General features: G+C 38.6%; 1 protein-coding gene across 4 annotated transcripts in view; it reads right to left on the bottom strand.

Annotated features, from left to right (window-relative positions):
• The window catches only part of NSMCE2 (NSE2/MMS21 homolog, SMC5-SMC6 complex SUMO ligase), a 221722-nt gene that overhangs the window by 186943 nt on the left and 22106 nt on the right, over positions 1-12673 (bottom strand). The gene's annotated exons all lie outside the window — the stretch shown is intronic.

Below are 12673 nucleotides of genomic sequence, written 5' to 3'. Positions count from 1 at the left end.
ATTATATTATAAGTTTCCTAGAATAGATCAATGGGATATATAGTAGGGAAATTTTGTTTTCTGAAACAGAGAATAGGTATTTCCTAATGTCTTCAAATCAAAACTTGATTCTTCTATGTTTTGCAAGCAAGAAGTTTCTCTTTGGATAAAGTCTAATAAATGGCAGTATAAACTCTCCCGCCTTCCCTCCCTCCACAAAAAAAAAAAACCCCTTCCTCTCTGAAAATATAGCTCCAACTATCTCTAGCAACATATATCTACACACACACCTACCTCTGTGAGTGGGTGTGTGTGTGTTTTTCCTGGCAGCCTGGCATTAAGCAATCATTATATATTCATCTGGAGTCAAGTTTAATGACTTACTCACTGCTTGAGCAATATTTAATAGAAACTTAGTTACTCTCACTGCACTGTACTTTAGTCGTAATTATTCCTCCACACAGATATTAGTGTGGTAAAATTAAAACTGAAGCCACATTTTATAACTGCCTCTCACCAGAAATAATAGTGAAGAGTATAACAGTGTATGGCGCAAACTAATAAGCAAGTTGTCTATTCAGAAACAGTGAATATAGGGGAAATCTTCAAGAAATAGTGACGTTTATAATCATCTTTATCCACCCATACGATTTTCTTAGAATTTTAATACGGCAATTCAAAAAGCCAGCTCTGGACTCAGTTTACATTCAGATCTAGGCTATATTACTTGCTAGCTATGCAGTCGCTGGCAAGTCAGTTTATTAGAGTCTCAGATACCTCTCCTGTATAATGGGTACAATAATAGTATCTAAATCATAAACACGATATGAGGACTAAAGGAGAAAATGTAGGTAAAATGACCAGCCCAGTGCCTAGCCCACAGTAAATAATAACAAAATATCATGTCATTATAATTATTACAGAATGGATAATTAGTCTGCAAATGTAATTAGTCTAAGCGTTGAAAGCATTCTGTCCTTAGAACCAAAAAGTACCAAGTGAATATCAGCTCCTTAACTCAGTTATGTTTACTGACTTGAGCCCAAAGCACTAAGCTGAACTCACAAGACTGCAATACAATACTCACCGAGAAGCTTTCTAACCACACCCCTCCAGACTAATGTCCGGAAACTCATGTACCTAGCAAATGGCTATGGACCACTTAATACATGCCAGGCAGAGGGGAAAAATACTTTGAAGCAAGAAGGGGCAGTTAACACTACCCACAGAAGGTGGGAAGGTTTAACAGGACAGGGTCAATTTGCACGGTGTCTTGAAGGATGACTAGATGTGAGCCAGATGCTCACTAGACTGGGACAGAGGCTGAACAAGTGCCCTCATGCCTTTCTACAGAGGTAGGTTTAGAGTTTAAATGGTCAAACAAAAATACTGGGCATGAAATGAGAGACACAGATAAAATCTGCGCTGAGCGCTGACTACGTGCCAGGTCTCTGAACATACTACTCATCTTTGCCTTTGTCACAACAGTGTGAATTACGTATCATTAAACATAATTTCGAGATAAGAAAACTGATGCTCGAAGAGGCTAAATCATTTGCCTCAGGTCACACCATTTAGTCAATAAAGGGTAGGGTCTGGAATGACCTCATGTGCGACTTCAAGTTAGCGTGGAAGGCACGTGCTACAGTGTCTGAACTACTAACCAGAAATAAATAAGACACGCTTCACACAGAAGTCATGGAGTAATGAATAACTGGTTCTCTAGCTAAAGGAATTCTCCTAAACATTAACTTCCTTTAAGAGAAAGTGAAAAAGAAAGACTGACTGACTGACTTAACCAGTTCTATCTTAGAGTAATAGAGACCATCTTTAATTATGTAGACAGATATTTCCTTAGAACAAATAGTTCATGTTCTATAAACTACCAGGGTAAAGTTATAACTCAAAGTACTGCTTGAAGTAAATTCTAATAAGGTCCCTGAATCTTCAAGGTCAAGTATGTTTTTTAATTGACTGAAATTCTTTTTCTATACCCTTCTTGCCCAATTCTTCCTATCTGATCCCTGGTAGTCTAGAAAGAAATAGTGAATCCAAGGCAGCAAGCAATATTCACAGCAGCATTTCCCAGCCAATGTAATTTCAATGACTGCCATTTCTCTCTGGTCTTCAAGTTCCTGACTGTGCCCAAGTTCTATTTACAGTATGAGGCCTGAAGGCCCAGGAGGCTTAAGGAATAGAACGGAGCCTGGCTTTGACTTCTGGTTCAACAGCAAAGCGCCGGTATGAATTGCTGGCAACAAAGACAAAAAGAAGTGAGGCTTAAACCTCATGTGATGACTGAGAAAATTAAATGAAAACGTAGGTCAAGCACCCAATGTAACGTCTTAAACACAGCAGTCACAGAGCCTATTTTGCTGTTAACTAAATGTCCTTTGCAATAGTCCAACACAAACCTTCTATTTCACTTAAGCTAGTATCGAGTCATGGGGTCGTTTCACCCACTTTTTAAAAAATCAATAAAGCATATGGTTAAAAAAAATAGTTCAATGTATGACCGAAAAATCTAAACAGTACAGTAATGTGATGTTTCCAATCCCCAAACTCCCTCCTCAGAGGCAACCGTTGTCACAAGGGTCTTGGGAATATCATCTCATGGAAATATTCTGTGAATAAGGCACCTTCTTTTAAAAAAAAAAAAATTGCGGGAATTTAAATTGTTTTAGAAGCAGCAGAAATAAGGAATTTAAAGTGGCCAACTAGGGAAAACTACTCTGAGATTGCCTCGCGTTCACAACCACACGCCTTAGTCTTCGGTGTGTGCTCCGGCACAGAGAACAGCGAGGGCTGCACTCTGCACTCTCAGATGATGGTCTAAGTGAGAAGCATTTTGTCCTGAGAAACGTTTAAGGAAAGAATGGAAGGGAGGGAACAACTGTATCTCATATTGCTAATTTGTTAGAAGATAATTTCTATGCTTATTATTTTTGGAAAGTAAAATGACTTGATTTCATGAAAACAATGGCAGATCAGCCTGTTAAAACTTAAATCGCTGACAGTGCCAGAAATTAAGTCTAACAGAATTTACTACAAACATTATAATAACTGCCCCATCTGATTCAGCAGATTTCCTGAGAGTTGTACCTCCACATAGAGAAAGTTACTGAAAAGATTTTCAGAGGAATTTATAAAGTAATTCTTATTTTTTCTCATTATTTATCATTTCTAAGATGTTTTATTTTCATTTTAAGTGATATAAATCAGTAATGACTCCCAATACTGTTTCTGTTTTACCTTCTTCAAAAGCCTCCTTATCAAAGAAATAATGATCCATAAACACTTACATCTATTACAAATGGCTCAGAGAACTCTTATTAGGTGAAGTAAGCTATTTCTGTAATGGGAATTATCACCCACCAGTGTTATCTGTTCTGGATGACAATTATAATGAACTTCAATGTAAGAAATAAAGAACTATTAATATTCCATGAGTAACTGGTCCTCTAACACTGCAGTAGCATTTATAAAATGGGAGGTTCCAATCAATCGCATCCCACATAAAGGCACCCAAGTTTCTGCAACGAAACAGAACCAGACCATAGGCAAGACCTGAACCTTGAAGTCATCTTAAAACTCCTCCCTCTTAGCATCCTCCCCATCTAACTAGTCACCAAGTTCTATCAGTTCGGCCTGCTCAAGTCAACTATTATCTCCTTTCCAACTATACGGCCTTATTTTCAGTCTTCATTGTTTCTTCCTCAGATTACTGATTTGCTTCCTCACTGATTTCCTTATCTCAGCTCTTTTCCCTCTAACCCTTCTTCCATGTCCTTATCAATTCTTTCTCAAGAATAAGTCTGACACTACGCTCTCATTCATCTAAAACCTAAAGCACTTCCACTTCTGGCCAAGAGAGACTAACAGGGACAAATTTATCCTCCTGCCTTGACCACAAAAAACAAACAAACAAACAAAATAATGCTTTGCAAGACACTAGACATCATGCAAGGAAGAGGAAGGAGAGTGAAAACATATAAGGTGAGACCCATAACTGCCCCACCTTCCTCTCTTGAGGGAGTTTCAAGGCACAAATATCAACCAAAATCTCAGTGGGCTTTTTTTGTAGAAACTGACAAACTGATTCTAAAATTCATATAAAAATATAAAGGATCCAGAACAGCCAAAATAACCATGAAAAAGAAAAAGTTGGAGGACTAACATTACCTGATTTCAAGACTTATTTATTATAAGGCTTCAGTAATTCAGAAGTGTGGTATTAAGGTAAAGACAAACAGATCAACAAAAACCGAACAGAAAGTCTGGAAGTGCAAACATACACAAATGGACACTTGATCTGACAAAAGAGCAAAGGTAATTCGGTGGAGAAAGGGCAGTCTTTACAACAAACAGTGCTGGGGTAATCGGCCACCATATGCAAAAACAAAAACAAAAAAACTTAGATCTATCCTACCTTGAGCCATGTACAAAAACTGGGTCAGAAGGATCACAAACATTAATGTAAAACCTAAAACTATAAAACCTCTAGAGAAAATTATAAAGAAAATCTTTCGAAACTTAGGTTAAGGAAAGACTTTTTGATATAATACCAAAAGCACATACATAAGAGAACAAATTGATAAATTGGATGTCATGAAAATTAAAAAAACTTCTGCTCTTCAAAATAATTTGGTAAGAGCACAGATTGAGTGAAATACTCACAAATCATATATGACAAAGAATTGTATTCCAAATTATAAAGAACTCTCAAAATTCAATTAAAATTTAAAAATTGCCCAATAACAAAGGAGAATAAGTTTTCGGTAGAACTTCACCAAACTGGCAAATGTCAGACAGGCACAGGAAAAGGTATTCAAGATTATTGGTCACTAGGAAATGGAATTAAACACTCTCAGATATCACTGCATATTTATTAGGATGGCTAAAATTAAGAAGACTGTCCATATCAAGTGTTGGCTAGGACATGGGGAGACTAAAGACTTACCTTAATGTATTCCACACACAGATTCCTAATTTTCAGACAACAACATTATGAAAAAAGTACTTTACCACTCTTAATATAATTTAATCTTATCATAATGACTCAGAAGGACTTCAAATATTATGTCTGTGTCATCATTATGAAGTACGGAAACATGATCAACAGAAATTTTTTTACATAACGGATATCAAGGAAACCAGCTTTTAGTCTACAATTACCTCGCAAGAGTATGATTGTTTTCTATTATAATTTGTCTTCTCCAATACAGTAGTTTCAAAGTGTGGTCACCAGACCAGCAGCAACAGCATCATCTGGGAACTTGTTAGAAATGCGAACTGTCAGGCCCTCCGCTAGACACCTGACTCCAAAACTCTGGGGAGGGGACCAGCAATGTATATTTTAACAAGTTCTCCAGGTGATGCCAAAGTCTGGCAAAATTTGGACCCACTTCTAATGTATGTTTTAAAATTAAAATCATAAATTGCCTTTTCTCTGAGATTCTTTCTAAATTCACAGAATTTGAAGACAAAAGGAACTGTTAACTTCAAATCCACATTCTCAACAAATCTGGAGCTCAACCAGCTGTCTGCCTATTTTTATACTCCTGAATTATTTTAGGCCTTTTGTTAAGCTAGAAAACTAAACTGAATGTAAGGTCCCATAAATAATGTATTCTACAAAAGCCTTTGTTTCAAAACCAACTTTTCTACTTAAATATCCCAAATGATTTACTCACAATTATTTTTGTAACTGCACCCAAGATTCCCTCCAAATTTACTAGATTTGCTTCTAATTTTGGCCACAGATTGTCACCTCCAGAGAACATCTGTGCAACTTTTAATTCAGCTCATCTACATAGATGATTCTAGTTATAAATCTTTTAATTGTTTCATAAAGCTACTTAAGATAGAAACAGAATGAAAGTGAAAATATTGTATTGAACCGGGACATCTGGGACTGTCAATAATTTGCTCAGAGACCTGGAGTTAATAACTTAGCTTTTCTTGGCCTCAGTCCCTTCATTTGTAAGAGGGAGTTGGAGTAGATGCCCTGTGAAGTCCATTTCAGGTCTAAGAGTCTGTAAGTCGGTGATCGTACTCTTAGGCTGTATGATACTGTAGCTGTATATTAATGTGACATTGCCAAATTATTTTCCTGTACTGTATCTATGTTTAACAGTTTTTAAATTGTTTTAAGATGCATGCCCCTTCTTTGGATCCAAGAACATCACTATAACACTGCTCCCCAGAGAGCTGAATACAACAAAATATGAACACATGCAAACTTTTAGTTGCTGAAGCACCAAAATGGCACTGAGATTTTAACCGTCTCTTATTTATTCCTTCTTGGGTTGGTGAATTTATCTCTGAAACCATAAGAGTACATGGCACGAACTCCCGAAAGCAAAGCTTTCACAGTGTCATAAACAACAGGGACTCTGGAGGCGACTGCCATGGACTCTGGATCTACCACTTAAGAACTTTTGTGACCTTGGGCAGGTTACTTAACCTTTTAAACCTTCAATAAGCATTAGGTGTTTTACTAATATTACTTGCAAAGTTGGCTCTCTAATCAGAAGATTTCAGAACTAATCTGCAATTCACTTTAGTAAGCACACAGGGTAAATAAAGCCTTTGTGCAAAGCTCCTCACCGTTCACTCTAATAGTAGGGATTCTCCAACTTCTAATATATCAGAATTATTTGGTATGCTTGTTTCGGTGCAGATTCCTGGGCTCTGTTTCTAGAAGCTCCAATGCTGCCATTTTTTAAAAATCATCGCAGATGTTTCTAAGGCAGGCCGTTGAGGGTTGCTGTCTGAGAAACATTTCTATAGGGATTTGAAAGAAACAGAATCCCTCCCTTCAAGTACTTACAATCTCCAAGGCTCTTTTCCATTTCAGAACTCACTGCAGCCACCACAGTGCTGCTGCTGGGGGCTGTGTACCACACACACCCAATGTGGTCCTTTCATGTAGATTCCATTTGCCGTCACTTTAAGTTCCATGACTGACGTCCTGATGCAATGACAAAACTCAACTCTTTACCTTATATTTGAGATCTGCCTAATAATCCTCTAAACTCCAACGCTTCCAAACCTGTGACTACTGAGAGTTCTTGATATGTGGGCTATTCCTGACCTCTGAACACAGAAGGTTCATTGACCCTGACTGCTGACCTATAAACCTGACCATGATCTCATTCATAGTCCTGGTCTCAGAATAGCACTTCCAACACTGCTGCCAGCAAACATCCCAGTATGTCTTCAGTATGGTATATATTTTCAGAGATTGCATATGTCAAAACCTATAAAAATTTAACTCACAGAACTTTTAATATACACAACAAGAATAACAACGAAGCGACAATGAGGGATCAGGGGACCCTGGGATAGAATGTTGACTGTGACAAAGGAATTTAACTGTTTTACAAATGTTTGATGTAACATCACTGAAGGGAGCGGGGGAAAAAAGGGAGCTGACCTATGTAACCTTGAAATATGTTTTGACTGCACACTGTAAGACTAAAGACAAAAAGAACTACATATAAACACCGTATGCCAGCTGATAATGTTGTTTGTCATGGAGTGTGAGTTAATAATTCTGAAACTGCTTTACATGCATAACACTGGACTCAAACAAACAAGTAAATGGATAGTGGCAGCTGCGTTTCTTGATGTCGGAGAGGAAGTTATATATAAGCTAGAGAAGAAGATTGGAATTTGACCATGTGGTACTAGGTTAGAGTTGAAGACATCAGTACGAACATGTTTACCTTAATATAGATACAGACGGACAGATACAAAAACGATGACGGATACATGGGTATACATGTGTTAGTGTACATACGCATGCTTCCCAGCTCTGACACCGAAAGGGCCCAGAAGCAGTGACATTCTGGTAGCAACAAGCACACCCGGAGTGCAGATCTTAATTTCTAAGCACCACTTTCCGATATAAGAAATAAGAGGTCCTGGGAGAAATAGCTGATTCCGAAGCTGGGGCAGGAAAAACACAATTCTTTACAGAAGCATTAAAAAAATGTACATAGACACTTATCCCTCCAGGTGGTAGAGCTTAATTCCTCCTTTCGAATATGGGTGGTGTTAGTCGCTTGCTTCCAAAAAGAAACCTGACAAACCCTACTGGGGCCAGGTGATCAAGGTCAGCATCACCAGGAAGTCATGTTGATGACATGTACGCCATATATGACGTGATCGGAAGGGCACGTGACCTCTAGGATCCTCTTTCCAAAAACTACATAACCCCAGTCAAATCAAGACAAACTCAAATTAAGGGACATTCTATAGAATACCTAACTATGATTCCTCAAAACTGTCAAGGTTATAAGAAAAAAAATTTTTTTAATTAAAAAAAACAAAAACAAAGTAAGAAGCAACTAAGGAGATGATGACTAAATGCAACATGGTATCCTGGACTGGATCCTAGACGATGCCTTAAAAGAGGACATTAGTGAAATTCGAATAAAGTCTGGAGTTTACCATTCAGTCTAGTCAACGGTAACGTACCGATGATGCTTCCTAGTTTTGACAAATGTATTGTGGAAGACCTCAACAATTCGGAGAACTCTCTGCACTATCCCCAACATTTTGTCAATCCAAAATTATTCCAAAATAAAAAATCTTTTTTTTTTTTTTAAATGAAGCAAAACAGAGACTGCAAAAGGAAGAGAAGCTGCATTTAGAAAAGTCTGTAAATTTAAAAAAATCTTAACTCTGTTCTTTGGTGTAAAGAACTTTATTTGCAAGTAACTAAATCACTAGTCAGATCATTCCAGCAACTTCCTCTCCCAGCATTCAGAATACTAATGAAATACACACACACACACACACGCACGCACGCACGCACGCACGCACGCACACATGCACAGCCCCAAAATCTTTCCCCAATACCATCTTCAAAATTAAAAGATTAAATGGACTCAGGTTGGAGGCTGGCAAACTGAATTGGGAATCAAGAAGCACATCCATTAGCTAGTTATACAATCTTAAGCAAGTTACTTCATCTCTCTGGGCCTCAATTTTCTGATCTGTAACAGAAGTAGGTTTAAAGAGCTGTTAAAGGATCCTTTCAGGGCCAAGACACAATAGTCTCCAAAGGTGATTACCAACCTTGAAACCGAATTCTTCTAAATTTCCTCCTACCCACCAATAGCTCCTTCTCAATCTCGTCTGTCGGCAACGTTACCCAACCCCTCAAAACGCTGGCCCAGGCCCTCTTTTTATTGTAATACTCCCTCACTCCCATGTATAGGTTATTTCCAAACCTATGTATACCTTTGTCCTCGGCTCAAAAACCAACTACTTATTGGTCATCCTACTTGGAGACATGTCTATAACTGAATTCACTTCCCCCCAAAACACTTATTCTAGTCCTCGGGTTCCCATCTGTGGTAGGTAAAATAATGGACCCCCAAAGATGTCCATGTCCTAATCCCTAGAACCTGTATGCCATGTTACGTACAAAGAGGAAATAAGGGCTGCAGATGGAAATAAGGTTGTTAATCAGCTGGCCTTGAGGTGGGGAGACAAATTATTCTAGATTATCTGGGTGCAGCTAATACAATCACAAGGGTCCGCATTAGTGAAAGAAAAGCAGGAGAGCCAATGTCATAGTGATGTGCGACGATACAGACTCGACCAGCTGCTGGCTTTGAAGATGGAAAGAATGCGAGCAGCCTCTGGAAGCTGGAAAAGGCGAGAGAATGGCTCTCCCCTAGAGTCTGCGCACAGGAACACTGGATGTGAGCCCAGTGAGACCTATTTCAGACTCCTCACCTCAAGCTCTATAACAGAATAAATTTGTGTTGTTTTAAGCCACTAAATTTGCAGTAATTTATTCCAACAGCAATAGCAAAATACTACACCATATTAGAAGACTGGACCTAGTGTGGATGGTTAAGTCAGAAATCTGAGTATTACCATAGACTTCTTTCTTCTCTCAATTTCCATATTGAATGAATTACCGAGTTTCATCAATTATTATTCCTATGCCTCTTAGGAATCTGTCTACTTCTCACCAACCCCAAACCACCTTCTGAGTCCAAGTCACTATTACCTAATGCCTGGGGAATACTCCAACAGCTTGCCAACTAGCTGGCCTACCTCCGGGCTCATTCCTACGAAGCCATTTTATGAAAAATACAAATTGTCTTAGTCTTCTTTTAAAAACGTTTTAATAGCTTCTTGCGGCCCTAAAGGTAAAGTGCAAAGCCTTTAATCTGACTTACGAGAGCCGCCATCCCCATTCAAGCCCTTTCCTCGTCTCCCCAGACTCTGCTCAGCGCACAGCGGCCACGACTGTTCTAGTCCCTGCTACAGTCCCACTATCTAGCATAGTTAGTAAATGGTCTCCAAACATTTACGCCAACAATTCTTTTGGTCCCTAGATGAATGCTACGCCCTCATCGAGAGGCAGAGTTTATTTTCTTTATCCGTGAGTTGAGGCGAGCCTTGTGACTGCTCTGAATAACTGGATGCACCGAAAGTGATATTCTGTAACCTCTGAGTCCAGGTCTTAGCAGGTCTGGCGGCTTCGGCTTCCTTCCTCTTGGAAGAGCTACCACGCTGGGAGAAATCCAAACCACATGGAGAGACCACATGCAGGAGAATCCTAAGGCTCTGGTCAACGATTCCAGCTGAGCATCCAGTCAAAAGTCAGCACCAACTGCCAGCCATGTAAGGGAGCCATCTTGCAAGTTCCAACCCAGTGAAGCCCCCAAATGGCTGCCGTCTCGACTGACATCACAAGGTGTGAAAGAACCTCCCAGCCTAGGTCAGTCAATGCACTGAATCATGAGATAGTAAAAAAAAAAAAAAAAAAGTTTGTGGTTTTAAAACATTAAGTTTTAAGGTAGTTTATTTCACAGCAATATGGACATATGCCAACACGAGTTCAAATTCTTGATACCAATTCTACCTATCGGTACTATTGCTATACTGGGGTAACGAATTACCCCAATAAGCTCCATTTCTTGACGTGAGGAACAGAATGCAAGCACAGTGATGGGAGGCCTGGCTGGGGGCCATCACTGGAGAGTAGTTACTACAGCACATGATAAATACGCAATACCTCTAATAAACGCATGAGTACCTGTCCTATTTTTAAACCTCACTTCTTTTCCAGATCTAGATTTAAAATGTGTTCTTAATGAAAAAGAGGAGCTAAATCAGCCAACTGTTAAACTCTAACAAATAAAACCAAATTTTGGAACATATATGTTTCCAAGGTTCTTTTGAGAAATCTATTCCCATGGCACTCAACTGCGATCAACCAAAACCATTAAATAAACAGAGAACAAAAGTATTTTAAAATCCCCATTCACAAGGCAGTCATTTGCTCTGCTTGTGCTATAAATACATTAAAATGTGAGGGGCGGATTATGTGAAAAATCTTGCTTATATTTTGAGAGGTTCCCTCATTGGTGATATGGCGAAGAGTGTTAAGGATAAGAAACAAAAATGGTACCAGTGGAGTGAAGATGCAAATATTTGTTAAACACAAGAGTGAAAGGTAAATTACTGGAACACACAATCAGTTAACCAACAAATAAAAGAGGAAAGGAAAAAAGCTCCTTCACAGTTGAGCACTTGAAACATCTCTTAGATCTTGCAAGGTCATCTCTGACATCCATCTGGGTCTAAGAGAAGGTTTCTGGGTATTATAGGGATTTGATATATGACTCTGGTAGGGTTCATTATAGAAACTACTTCTTGTATTTTGCTTTCTAATTATTAAGAACCTAAACACAGGTGCATGGTGCATTTTGGAAATTATAAAATTAAAAACAAGTTACAGATAACAACAATGCCCATTTGAATATTACCAAGTTCCAGCCAAGATCTAAATGCCTTCATAAACTTAATACCGAGAGAACAAAGATAAGGCAGACACAGGGTAATTCCTTCAAACGTGACAAACTCCAAAACTACCTAAGAACTCGGGAAGGTTCCATTTTCCAGAGAATAGAGAGCACTAACAAAAACTGCATCTTCTATGTTACACATTACATAATCTTTCTTTGTTAACTGGTTTAAATGTCTATTTTAGTCTGTCCCTCAGGAGCTCTGATCCTTTTTGCTTGAAATTAAATCTCATACTAATTTTTCTGAAAGTAGAGCACATTTCTGCTTCTTAGACCTTACCATGTATTTTTTTCCTATTATAATAGCGCCCATCTCTGCCCGCCCCCCCCGCCACACACAAACACACTTGACCCCCACTCAACACACATCTAGGTGCCATTCTCCATCCCAACAGTAAGGTGTACACTTTAGGTTGCTTTCCCCCTAATTTTTATAAACGAAGCAAATACGTATAGTCTGACCCAGCCAACAAGAAGTAAACTCTGCACCACAAAGCATATAAACTGTTTCAGACCAGGAACAACCATGCAAAAAAGATCCTGTCCGCATTTTACATGCAAGGAAAATGAAGCATAAAGAAGTGACCTTAACTGGTTCAAACTCTCACAGCTAGGACAAAGTAGAACTTGCATTTTAACTCACATCTATCTATATAATATTGAATTTGTACAATATTAATTCTGTACAATACTAATTCTGAGCCAAGAATCGCAAGATCCATCTCTCTCACCTGCAACGCACCCAAATATAATTATTAACAAAAACAAAATAACTGACCAATGTATGTGCCAAGCACAGCGGGCAGCATTTTACACACATTTAATACTTGTATCGACCCTAAATAAAGTAGTAA

Source organism: Pteropus vampyrus, unplaced genomic scaffold, assembly GCF_000151845.1.
Source record: "Pteropus vampyrus isolate Shadow unplaced genomic scaffold, Pvam_2.0 Scaffold59, whole genome shotgun sequence".
NCBI classification, from domain to species: Eukaryota; Metazoa; Chordata; class Mammalia; order Chiroptera; family Pteropodidae; genus Pteropus; species Pteropus vampyrus.
This window is presented reverse-complemented; position numbering and strand designations above follow the sequence as displayed.